The sequence below is a fragment of the Theropithecus gelada genome, chromosome 4 (assembly GCF_003255815.1).
Source record: "Theropithecus gelada isolate Dixy chromosome 4, Tgel_1.0, whole genome shotgun sequence".
Lineage (NCBI taxonomy): Eukaryota > Metazoa > Chordata > Mammalia > Primates > Cercopithecidae > Theropithecus > Theropithecus gelada.
In genome coordinates, this window is record NC_037671.1 from 1095865 (window position 1) to 1109099 (window position 13235).

Genomic DNA, 13235 nt, shown 5'->3' on the forward strand with positions numbered 1-13235 from the left:
GAAATTTGGAAGAGATTTTATAATGAGTACAACAGAAAATTGAGCACATGAAGGGATAAAACATTTATTAATTCCAGGGAAATTAAAAAGTCAATTCAAGGAAGGAAAATAATCCTTGTGAATAGCATTTCCTAATCTAATTGTGAATAGCATTTCCTAGTCTAGCTGTGAATAGCATTTCTGTGGTCATAATAATATAAATAGTGAACACCCAGCTAACCAAAATTATAAAATGACTATATTGAGAGGACAGGGTTATATGAAAGGGAGCTATACACTAACGATGATACATAAGAGTGAAAAACAAAACAGCACTATAACACACTATTTGGAGGCACAGATGTAACCATCAAAAAATTAGGCAAAATAAATAAAGTAGATTGCCTCTAGGATTCAGGAGATGGTGTACATGAAAGATTGGGGACATCTGTGTTCATAACAAGCCTTGTAGAAGTATTTGACTTTTGAAACACTGTCCATAAATCCATTTGATATGTTAAAAACATCATGAGACAATTGACTCAGGAATTATTCTATGAGGAGTACCAGAGAAATGGGGCAGTAATTGGAGGGAGACATGGAATCAGGCAATGGATTTATATATTTTATTTTTAATTTTTTCGCTTCCACTTAAATTGCATGTTTTATTTCTCCCAATCCCAGCAATAGCACAGAAGCCCCATCATATTCATCCCAAACTGGTTTCGAGTAGGTTAAGGTTATAGGGACCCTTTTCAGAACGTTGATACAAAGAGCTCCCAAACACCAGGCACAAATGTGTCTGCAAACAGATGGAAGTAAACAGTGCACTGGCCCAAATGCTTCATGATTCAGTTTGATTTTGCAATGCAATTTGCATCCTTGAAATGGCCAGCCTGGAGGGGGAAGGGGTAGCGTGAGGGAGTGAAGTTGAAATTGCCTCCTATTAGCTCACCCTTTCAACATTAAACAGAGACCAAGAGAGAAATGGTTCCAACATTTCACCACATATATTTCTTCTCATGCAGTCTAAGCTGAGAATGCCATGTAAATGGGTCACTGCGAAATGCAGCAATTTAATTTCTCTCCAATCAAAATAAGAAACCAGTATGATCTCACTTCTATTAACTTTTGAAGGTTTACAGCAGTTAAAGTATTTTTGTTTCTTTGTATAAAGGTTAAAAAAATCATTTTTTAAATAAAATACAAGAGCAGCCAATTTCACCATTGAGTAAAAGTAAAAACTGGGATTCTTTTAAAAATTAGTCCAAAGTGGCATTTAGGAATTTAGTGGTAGGCTGCTGGGCTGACACCATCACAAACCAAAGTGTAGGGCTGGGTCTGGTTTTGTTTCAGTTTTCTTTTCAATATCCAGTGCTCATGGATTAAGTTCTGGAAATGTTCCAGTTGTAAGGCAAGGATCTGTTTGGATTCCACCATGAGTATGCTTCTTGGGTTGGATGCTGGAGAGTGAGGCACTGTTTTGCCGGACCCATGTCAACTACCTAGTAGTCATCAAGGTAAAAAACTTCATCGTCTCCTTCTTGGTATTCCATTCTTTGGAAATCTACTTGGTACCGCAAGAAACCTTCAATTCCACCAAATCCTTTCACAAACTGAGACTCTTCTTGTGATTTATATGTGACAATTTCCAACGTAACTCCAACTTTTTTATAGTTGTTAGCAAACCATTCCAACAGGGGCATGCTCTCGATAAGCTCATGTTCCCGTCCGGTCTCTTTGTCTGTGAAATGAGATTTATCCTTTACTTGCTCTGGAGTTAGACAGAGAATTTTCTCCTTTCTGTGCCTTGGCAATGAAGAACGTATCTCATTATATTCAGATTTTCATAGGCTATTAAAATTTCTGCAGCTCCCATTTCCAAAGCCTTTAGTGTATCTTCAATGCCAAAACAGTACCTGCCTGTGTCCTGGCTGATTTCATCAATGTATCATCCTATTAATTTCTTCTTTTGAATAAATTTCACTTTGGAGAGGAATTCAGTAGATAACTCAACAGCTTGGTTGAATCAATTTTCACCACTATAGGATATATCAACCTTTTTTTTTTTTTTTGAGACAGAGTCTCGCGCTGTCGCCCAGGCTGGAGTGCAGTGGCGCCATCTTGGCTCACTGCAAGCTCGGCTTCCTGGGTTCACGCCATTCTCCTGCCTCAGCCTCCTGAGTAGTTGGGACTACAGGCGTCTGCCACCGCGCCCGGCTGATTTTGTTTTTTTGTGTATATATATATATATTTTTTTTAATTATACTCTTAAGTTCTAGGGTACATGTGCACAATGTGCAGGTTTGTTACATATGTATACTTGCCCCATGTTGGTGTGCTGCACCCATCAACTCGTCAGCACCCATCAACTCGTCATGTACATCAGGTATAACTTCCAATGCCATCCCCCCCGGCCACCCCATAATAGGCCCCGGTGTGTGATGTTCCCCTTCCCGAGTCCAAGTGATCTCATTGTACAATTTCCACCTATGAGTGAGAACATGGGGTGTTTGGTTTTCTGTTCTTGCAATAGTTTGCTGAGAATGATGGTTTCCAGCTGCATCCATGTCCCTACAAAGGACACAAACTCATCCTTTTTTATGGCTGCATAGTATTCCATGGTGTATATGTGCCACATTTTCTTAATCCAGTCTGTCACTGATGGACATTTGGGTTGATTCCAAGTCTTTGCTATTGTGAATAGTGCCACAATAAACATACGTGTGCATGTGTCTTCATAGCAGCATGATTTATAATCCTTTGGGTATATACCCAGTAATGGGATGGCTGGGTCATATGGTATTTCTAGTTCTAGATCCTTGAGGAATCGCCATACTGTTTTCCACAATGGTTGAACTAGTTTGCAATCCCACCAACAGTTTAATAGTGTTCCTATTTCTCCACATTGTCTCCAGCACCTGTTGTTTCCTGACTTTTTAATGATTGCCATTCTAACTGGTGTGAGATGGTATCTCATTGTGGTTTTGATTTGCATTTCTCTGATGGCCAGTGATGACGAGCATTTTTTCATGTGTCTGTTGGCTGTATGCATGTCTTCTTTTGAGAAATGTCTGTTCATATCCTTTGCCTACTTTTTGATGGGGTTGTTTGTTTTTTTCTTGTAAATTTGTTTGAGTTCTTTGTAGGTTCTGGATGTTAGCCCTTTGTCAGATGAGTAGATTGCAAAAATTTTCTCCCATTCTGTAGGTTGCCTGTTCACTCTGATGGTAGTTTCTTTTGCTGTGCAGAAGCTCTTTAGTTTAATTAGATCCCATTTGTCAATTTTGGCTTTTGTTGCCATTGCTTTTGGTGTTTTAGACATGAAGTCCTTGCCCATGCCTATGTCCTGAATGATATTACCTAGGTTTTCTTCTAGGGTTCTTATAGTATTAGGTCTAATATTTAAGTCTCTAATCCATCTTGAATTAATTTTCGTATAAGGAGTAAGGAAAGGATCCAGTTTTAGCTTTCTACTTATGGCTAGCCAATTTTCCCAGCACCATTTATTAAAGAGGAAATCCTTTCCCCGTTTCTTGTTTTTGTCAGGTTTGTCAAAGATCAGATGGCTGTAGATGTGTGGTATTATTTCTGAGGACTCTGTTCTGTTCCATTGGTTGATATCTCTGTTTTGGTACCAGTACCATGCTGTTTTGGTTACTGTAGCCTTGTAGTATAGTTTGAAGTCAGGTAGCGTGATGCCTCCAGCTTTGTTCTTTTGACTTAGGATTGTCTTAGCAATGTGGGCTCTTTTTTGGTTCCATATGAACTTTAAAGCAGTTTTTTCCAATTCTGTGAAGAAAGTCGTTGGTAGCTTGATGGGGATAGCATTGAATCTATAAATTACCTTGGGCAGTATGGCCATTTTCACAATATTGATTCTTCGTATCCATGAGCATGGTATGTTCTTCCATTTGTTTGTATCCTCTTTTATTTCACTGAGCAGTGGTTTGTAGTTCTCCTTGAAGAGGTCCTTTACATCCCTTGTAAGTTGGATTCCTAGGTATTTTATTCTCTTTGAAGCAATTGTGAATGGAAGTTCATTCATGATTTGGCTCTCTGTTTGTCTGTTACTGGTGTATAAGAATGCTTGTGATTTTTGCACATTAATTTTGTATCCTGAGACTTTGCTGAAGTTGCTTATCAGCTTAAGTAGATTTTGGGCTGAGACAATGGGGTTTTCTAAATATACAATCATGTCCTCTGCAAACAGGGACAATTTGACTTCTTCTTTTCCTAACTGAATACTCTTTATTACTTTCTCTTGCCTGATTGCCCTAGCCAGAACTTCCAACACTATGTTGAATAGGAGTGGTGAGAGAGGGCATCCCTGTCTTGTGCCAGTTTTCAAAGGAATGCTTCCAGTATTTGCCCATTCAGTATGATATTGACTGTGGGTTTGTCATAAATAGCTCTTATTATTTTGAGATACATTCCATCAATACCGAATTTGTTGAGAGTTTTTAGCATGAAGGGCTGCTGAATTTTGACAAAGGCCTTTTCTGCATCTATTGAGATAATCATGTGGTTTTTGTCTTTGGTTCTGTTTATATGCTGGATTACATTTATTGATTTGCATATGTTGAACCAGCCTTGCATCCCATGGATGAAGCCCACTTGATCATGGTGGATAAGCTTTTTGATGTGCTGCTGGATTCGGTTTGCCAGTATTTTATTGAGGATTTTTGCATCAATGTTCGTCAGGGATATTGGTCTAAAATTCTCTTTTTTTGTTGTGTCTCTGCCAGGCTTTGGTATCAGGCTGATGTTGGCCTCATAAAATGAGTTAGAGAGGATTCCCTCTTTTTCTATTGATTGGAATAGTTTCAGAAGGAATGGTACCAGCTCCTTCTTGTGCCTCTGGTAGAATTCAGCTGTGAATCCGTCTGGTCCTGGACTTTTTTTGGTTGGTAGGCTATTAATTATTGCCTCAATTTCAGAGCCTGCTTTTGGTCTATTCAGGGATTCAACTCGTTCCTGGTTTAGTCTTGGGAGAGTGTAAGTGTCCAGGAAATTATCCATTTCTTCTAGATTTTCTAGTTTATTTGCATAGAGGTGTTTATAGTATTCTCTGATGGTAGTTTGTATTTCTGTGGGGTCGGTGGTGATATCCCCTTTATCATTTTTTATTACATCTATTTGATTCTTCTCTCTTTTCTTCTTTATTAGTCTTGCTAGCAGTCTATCAATTTTGTTGATCTTTTCAAAAAACCAGCTCCTGGATTCTTTGATTTTTTGGAGGGTTTTTTGTGTCTCTATCTCCTTCAGTTCTGCTCTGATCTTAGTTATTTCTTGCCTTCTGCTAGCTTTTGAATGTGGTTGCTCTTGCTTCTGTAGTTCTTTCAATTGTGATGTTAGAGTGTCAATTTTAGATCTTTCCAGCTTTCTCTTGTGGGCATTTAGTGCTATAAATTTCCCTCTACACACTGCTTTAAATGTGTCCCAGAGATTCTTGTACGTTGTATCTTTGTTCTCATTGGTTTCAAAGAACATCTTTATTTCTGCCTTCATTTCTTTATGGACCCAGTAGTCATTCAGGAGCAGGTTATTCAGTTTCCATGTAGTTGAGCGGTTTTGATTGAGTTTCTTAGTCCTGAGTTCTAGTTTGATTGCACTGTGGTCTGAGAGACAGTTTGTTATAATTTCTGTTCTTGTACATTTGCTGAGGAGTGCTTTACTTCCAATTATGTGGTCAATTTTGGAATAAGTGTGATGTGGTGCTGAGAAGAATGTATATTCTGTTGATTTGGGGTGGAGAGTTCTGTAGATGTCTATTAGGTCCGCTTGGTGCAGAGTTGAGTTCAATTTCTGGATATCCTTGTTAACTTTCTGTCTTGTTGATCTGTCTAATGTTGACAGTGGGGTGTTGAAGTCTCCCATTATTATTGTATGGGAGTCTAAGTCTCTTTGTAAGTCTCTAAGGACTTGCTTTATGAATCTGGGTGCTCCTGTATTGGGTGCATATATATTTAAGATAGTTAGCTCTTCCTGTTGAATTGATCCATTTACCATTATGTAATGGCCTTCTTTGTCTCTTTTGATCTTTGATGGTTTAAAGTCTGTTTTATCAGAGACTAGGATTGCAACCCCTGCTTTTTTTTGTTCTCCATTTGCTTGGTAGATCTTCCTCCATCTCTTTATTTTGAGCCTATGTGTGTCTCTGCACGTGAGATGGGTCTCCTGAATACAGCAAACTGATGGGTCTTGACTCTTTATCCAATTTGCTAGTCTGTGTCTTTTAATTGGACCATTTAGTCCATTTACATTTAAGATTAATATTGTTATGTGTGAACTTGATCCTGTCATTGTGATATTAGCTGGTTATTTTGCTTGTTAGTTGATGCAGTTTCTTCCTAGCATCGATGGTCTTTACATTTTGGCATGTTTTTGCAATGGCTGGTACCAGTTGTTCCTTTCCATGTTTAGTGCTTCCTTCAGGGTCTCTTGTAGGGCCGGCCTGGTGGTGACAAAATCTCTCAGCATTTGCTTGTCTGTAAAGGATTTTATTTCTCCTTCAGTTATGAAACTTAGTTTGGCTGGATATGAAATTCTGGGTTTAAAATTCTTTTCTTTAAGGATGTTGAATATTGGCCCCCACTCTCTTCTGGCTTGTAGTTTCTGCTGAGAGATCTGCTGTTAGTCTGATGGGCTTCCCTTTGTGGGTAACCTGACCTTTCTCTCTGGCTGCCCTTAACATTTTTTCCTTCATTTCAACTTTGGTGAATCTGACAATTATGTGTCTTGGAGCTGCTCTTCTCAAGGAGTATCTTTGTGGCATTCTCTGTATTTCCTGAATTTGAATGTTGGCCTGCCTTACTAGGTTGGGAAAGTTTTCCTGGATGATATCCTGAAGAGTGTTTTCCAACTTGGTTCCATTTTCCCCCTCACTTTCAGGCACCCCAATCAGATGTAGATTTGGTCTTTTCACATAACCCCATACTTCTTGAAGACTTTGTTCATTTCTTTTTCCTCTTTTTTCTTTAGACTTCTCTTCTCACTTCATTTCATTCATTTGATCCTTAATTGCTGATACTCTTTCTTCCAGTTGATCGAGTCAGTTACTGAAGCTTGTGCATTTGTCACATATTTCTCATGTCATGGTTTTTATCTCTGTCAGTTCTTTTATGGCCTTCTCTGCATTGATTTTTCTAGTTATCCATTCTTCCATTCTTTTTTCAAGATTTTTAGTTTCTTTGCGCTGGGTACGTAATTCCTCCTTTAGCTCTGACAAGTTTGATGGACTGAAGCCTTCTTCTCTCAACTCATCAAAGTCATTCTCCATCCAGCTTTGATCCGTTGCAGGCAATGAGCTGTGTTCCTTTGGAGGGGGAGATGCACTCGTATTTTTTGAATTTCCAGCTTTTCTACCCTGCTTTTTCTCCATCTTTGTGGTTTTATCTGCCTTTAGTCTTTGATGATGGTGATGTACTGATGGGGTTTTGGTGTGGGTGTCCTTTCTGTTTGTTAGTTTTCCTTCTAACAGTCAGGACCCTCAGCTGTAGGTCTGTTGGACATTGCTTGAGGTCCACTCCAGACCCTGTTTGCCTGGGTATCAGCAGTGGAGGCTGCAGAAGATAGAATATTGCCAAACAGCAAGTATTCTTGTCTGATTCTTGCTCTGGAAGCTTCGTCTCAGGGGTGTACCCCGCCATGTGAGGTGTGGGGTGTCGGTCTGCACCTAGTGGGGTATGTCTCCCAGTTAGGCTACTCAGGGGTCAGGGACCCACTTGAGCAGGCAGTCTGTCTGTTCTCAGATCTCACCCTCCATGTTGGGAGATCCACTGCTCTCTTCAAAGCTGTCAGACAGGGTCATTTGCATCTGCAGAGGTTTCTGCTGCTTTTTGTTTAGCTGTGCGCTGTCCCCAGAGGTAGAGTCTACAGAGACGGGCAGGCCTCCTTGAGCTGCTGTGGGCTTCACCCAGTTCGAGCTTCCTGGGGGCTTTGTTTACCTACTTAAGCCTCAGCAATGGTGGGCGCCCCTCCCCCAGCCTTGCTGCTGCCTTGCAGTTAGATCACAGACTGCTGTGCTAGCAATGAGGGAGGCTCCATGGGTGTGGGACCCTTCTGGCCAGGTGTGGGATATAATCTCCTGGTGTGCTGTTTGCTAAGACCCTTGGTAAAGCGCAGTATTAGGGTGGGAGTTACCCGATTTTCCAGGTGTTGTGTGTCTCAGTTCCCCTGGCCAGGAAAAGGGATTCCCTTCCTCCTTGTACTTCCCAGGTGAGGCGATGCCTCGTCCTGCTTCAGCTCTTGCTGGTCGGGCTGCACCAGCTGACCAGCACCGATTGTCTGACACTCCCCAGTGAGATGAACCTGGTACCTCAGTTGAAAATGCAGAAATCACCCGTCTTCTGTGTCGCTCACACTGGAAGCTGGAGACTGGAGCTGTTCCTATTTGGCCTTCTTGCTCTGGGTCCTCTGTTTTTGTATTTTTAGTAGAGACGGGGTTTCACCGTGTTAGCCAGGATGGTCTTGATCTCCTGACCTCATGATCCACCCACCTCGGCCTCCCAAAGTGCTGGGATTACAGTCGTGAGCCACTGCGCCAGGCCTATCAACTAATTTTAAAACTTTCGATTGTAACCTCTGATCAAACGTATCATAGTGATTTAGTTCAGTTTTAAAGTCAGTGGATCCAGCTAAAACTAGACTAGCAATCTTCCCTTCGTCCCCAGAAATAAACAGCTGCACAGCGTTCTCTGCTACTTTCTGAACATTGTTAGATCGCTTTCCCATTCTTAAACGGGCAAAACACAAGGCTGACTGACCTCCTCTACCATGTTTCTTTGGGAGATCCACAGTGAATTTTTGCAGGACTTCTTTTGTGTTTCCTTGGAGTGTTCCAAAAAGTGCACCACTACCATCTATTACAATGAATCCAAACTTGCTGTCATCTGAAAGTAGTGCTGTAAGAGCCTCTGTATGGAATTTGTTGTCACACAAATAGTATGACGTATTAATTGGTTTGAAAGGTTCAAAATCAATGTTAACTTTCTTTTCCTTTCCTCCTTCTGTTACTATTGTTCCACAGTAAACAGCCAGACCATTTGGAGGTACTTTGTTATGAAGTCTGAGTCTTTGTTGTACAGATGTGATGGCTCCCAGGACTGAAAGGCAGTTTACTTGTGACTTAATGTTAGATGCAGATCCAAACTCATCTGCTAACATTTTTGACACTCGTGAAATCTGGTCTTTAGGAGGAATGATCAGTGATATCATGCTGGTGCCATTGCTGCGGGCCACCTCCAGGCTTTTACTGAGCTTCTTCATCTTCCAGATCTCCACATTCCTATCGGCAGCACTGGGGTCGTCCACCATCTTCTTGCCTCCTCCTCCCTGAGGGCCTAGTCCTGGGTGGCAGCAGTTGCTCTTACCCGGTGGTGGCTCTGCTCTGCAGCGGCAGCCCAGGAAATGGATTTTTTTTTTTGGTTAGGATTTTATTTTTATTTATTTAGTTGAGTTTTGTTTGTGTTAATGGGAAATATTACAGCATGTTTGTATGCAGAAATGAATGAGCCAGTAGAGAGGGGAGACTGATCTAGGGGAGACGGGTGGATCTTGTGGCCTTAGACAGGAGCTGAGGACCATCCGTCATCACTAGTGGGAAGACCCAGGAGACAGGTGGAGACAGGGTTGTCATGGGATGATAACGTTCTTCTCACTCGAGTCCTTTTTTTTTTTCCTGAGTGAAAAAAGAAATAACCTCATTGTCTAAGAGTGAGGAGTGGGACAGGATTGGAGGGGTGTGAGGAGGGAAATAAAGTGAGAAGTAGCCCCCTCAGGAGGTGCGAGAGTGAACTGACATCTGGAAAGTGAGGGCTGGAGTCACTAAGGTCTGTGCTCATCCACGGAGAGAGAGAAGCACTCAGGCAGCAGCAGGAGGAGGATACAAAACAGACTAAAAGGAAATGCAACAAAATATCTCTGGTGTAAGGTTTACAGGTTATTTTTAATTTGTCATTTATCTTTGACAGCATTTTATAATGTTTCCACAGTGAATATATGTTATATATTATACCTTATACATATATATGATAATGTATCAGAAATAAAGAGCTTTGTTTGAAAATTTAAAAGGGAAGGCAGATAGATGGGTACAAAGTGAGGAAAATGGGGCAAAGAGCTGGACATGCTCAAGGTCATCGAAATGGAGAAAAGGCTCTGTAAGATCATTGCCCACAGCCGAGACACCGGGGCCCTGCATGTCCTGTTCTGCTTCCTGGGTTCACACCCTTCTCCTGCCTCAGCCTCCCGAGTAGCTGGGACTACAGGCACCTGCCACCATGCCCGGCTAATTTTTGTATTTTTAGTAGAGACGGGGTTTCACCATGTTAGCCAGGATAGTCTCGATCTCCTGACCTCGTGATCCGCCCACCTCGGTCTCCCAAAGTGCTGGGATTACAGGCGTAAGCCACCACGCCCAGCCTGTTTCAGCAGTGTTTTGTAGTTTTCCTCATAGAGGTCTTTCATCTCCTTAGGTTAGGTATATTTCTAAGTGGTTTTGTTTTGTTTTGTTTTGTTTTGCAGCTATTGAAAAAGGGATTGAGTTCTCGATTTTATTCTCAGCCTGGTCGCTGTTAGAGTATAGGAGAGCTACTGATTTGTGTACATTAATTTTGTATCCGGAAATGTTGCAGAATTCTTTGTATCAGTTTTAGGAGCTTTTTGGAGGAGTTGTTAGAGTTTTCTAGGTATACAATCATATCAGCAAACAGTGACAGTTTGGCTTCTTCTTTACATATTTGGATGCCCTTTATTTCTTTCTCTTGTCTGATTGCTCTGGCTAGGACTTCCAGGACTGTGTTGAAGAGAAGTGGTGAGAGTGGGCATCCTTGTCTTTTTCCAGTTCTCAGAGAGAATGCTTTCAATTTTTCCTCATTCAGTATTATGTTGGCTGTGGGTTTGTCATAAATAGCTTTTATTACATTGAGGTATGTTCCTTGTATGCCGATTTTGTTGAGAGCTTTAATCATAAAGGGATGCCAGATTTTGTTGAATGCTTTTTTTTGCATCTATTGAGATGATCAAGTGATTTTTGTTTTCAATTATGTTTATGTGGTGTGTCACATTTATTGACTTGTGTGTGTTCAACCATCCCTGCTTCCCTGGTATGAAACCCATTTGATTGTGGTGGATTATCTTTTTGATTTGATTTTGAATGTTTCCATCATAAAGAAATGGTAAATGTTTGATGTGATGAGTGTGCTAAGTACCCTGATTTGCTTATTACACATTGTATTCATGTATCAAAATATCACACTGTACTATATTAATATGTACAATTATGTCAACTAAAATAAAAATAATAGCCATGACTTTAAATAACTTAAGAAATAATATGATGGACCAGGGGATGAGGAAATAACATGACCCAGCCCTGACCAATCAGGGTTTCCCACACTGTACCATGTCTCCCTAACAACAGGTATTAGTCCAAAGGTCATCTTCTCTGGTTCTTTATTTATGAACATTGTGAGAAAGATGTCTATTTTTCTGCTGAAGCTGTTAAGGTAGGATAATAGAGAAGCTGGAGCTGATAAGCTGATATTGACTATCTTCTTTAGAAATACAGAGCTCTGATGACAAATTTGAGTCTCTGAATTAATCATGTCTCTAGCCAACCTCACCCCTCCCCTGGCCTTTCCAGATAAATTTATATGTTGAATCTTTTCTTTAAAACTGTTAACTTGTGGTGGTCTGCGCTGCAGTGCGAAGGGCTCGAAGATGGCCGGTTGGCAGAGCTACATGGATAATCTGATGTGCGATGGCTGCTGTCAGGAGGCCGCCATTGTCGGCTACTGCGATGCCAAATACGTCCGGGCAGCCACGGCCGGGGGCATCTTTCAGAGCATTATGCCAATAGAAATAGATATGATTGTAGGAAAAGACTGGGAAGGTTTCTTTACCAACGGTTTGACTCTTGGCGCGAAGAAATGCTCACTGATCAGAGATAGTCTATACGTCGATGGTGACTGCACAATGGACATCCGGACAAAGAGTCAAGGCAGGGAGCCAACATACCATGTTGCTGTCAGCAGAGCTGGTAGAGCACTGGTTATAGTCACGGGAAAGGAAGGTGTCCACGGAGGCACACTTAACAAGAAAGCATATGAATTTGCTTTATACCTGAGGAGGTCTGGTGTGTAAGCAGCCTCTCCCCATCTACCTAGCAACTGTCTTCATCAACAACCCTAATTGTGGTCACAGTGCTACCAAACTACAGATGGTAGCTAATTTTTCTTTAGCTATTTTCTAATGTCATGATTCCTCTTTGCCCAATGGATCATTTGTATGTTAACCACTGTATGTAACCAACCCTTATCTGGCAACATAATTGCAGCACAATAATGATTTGCATGATACCTTGAAACTGGGGGGAGGGGGCATGCCAAGTTGGGCATCACTTTGTCTTAGCAATTAATGGAATATTGATTACTAAAATATGTTAATATTAAGCAAGGTGCCAGTTGTACAATCTCTGATTAATGTATTTTCAGCATTTTGAGCATTTACTTGGCTCATTTAGTCTTCCTTTTGTAGCACATGGTTGGGAGGAAAAAGTGCATGCATCTTTCCTTCACTCTTCTCTTTTTCCCGCCCCCCTCTCCCTTCGCATATAGGCATTTAGTTTGCTTCCATCTTTTTTTATGCAGTGCCTGTTTTTTTTTTAACCAGTTAATATCCCTTTTGTTGATGAGCTATTGAGAGCTGCAGTAGTTTGCTTTTAGTATTGTTGTTGTACTTGAGTAGAGACAAACCTTTATTCATAGTGTCTACAGGACATATGAAGAGTACAATGGCAAAACAAGAGCAAAAAGCACTTCCTCCCGTGACCTTACAGTAACCATACTGATTGAATCCCCGGGGACATTCCATCATTGCAATAGCTCAGATTTTTGTTCCTGTCTTTTTCTTGGCACACCAGCTCTAGTCTTTAGTAAAATTGTAAAAGGTTGCCATTATGGACATTAGGTATCCCAACATAACCATCTGGAGTGTCTCCAGTTTGTTCTTCATAGGACCAATTTTTATTTGCGGCTTGAGTTTTTATATGAGGTTGCATTATTGTAGACTTGGCTGTCTTGTGATGAATTTTTTTCATATGTATTCTGTGCCATACGATTGTTAAAAGGAACTGTTGCTATTGTGAGATGGATTTTAACTGACCTATTAAGGGTTTCCTTCAAATGGCACTACTTTAGGGACGTTCTGGTATTTGCTTCTATTGTTTGGGCCTTGTGGATGATGTACAGATT

The 13235-nt window shown here is 40.9% G+C and overlaps 2 pseudogenes; one reads left to right on the forward strand and one right to left on the reverse strand.

Moving 5' to 3' along the window:
* Positions 1–1484: 1484 nt before the first annotated feature.
* Positions 1485–9297, reverse strand: LOC112622180 (annotated as a pseudogene).
* Positions 9298–11703: 2406 nt separating this feature from the next.
* On the forward strand, positions 11704–12126 carry LOC112622200 (annotated as a pseudogene).
* Positions 12127–13235: the final 1109 nt, after the last annotated feature.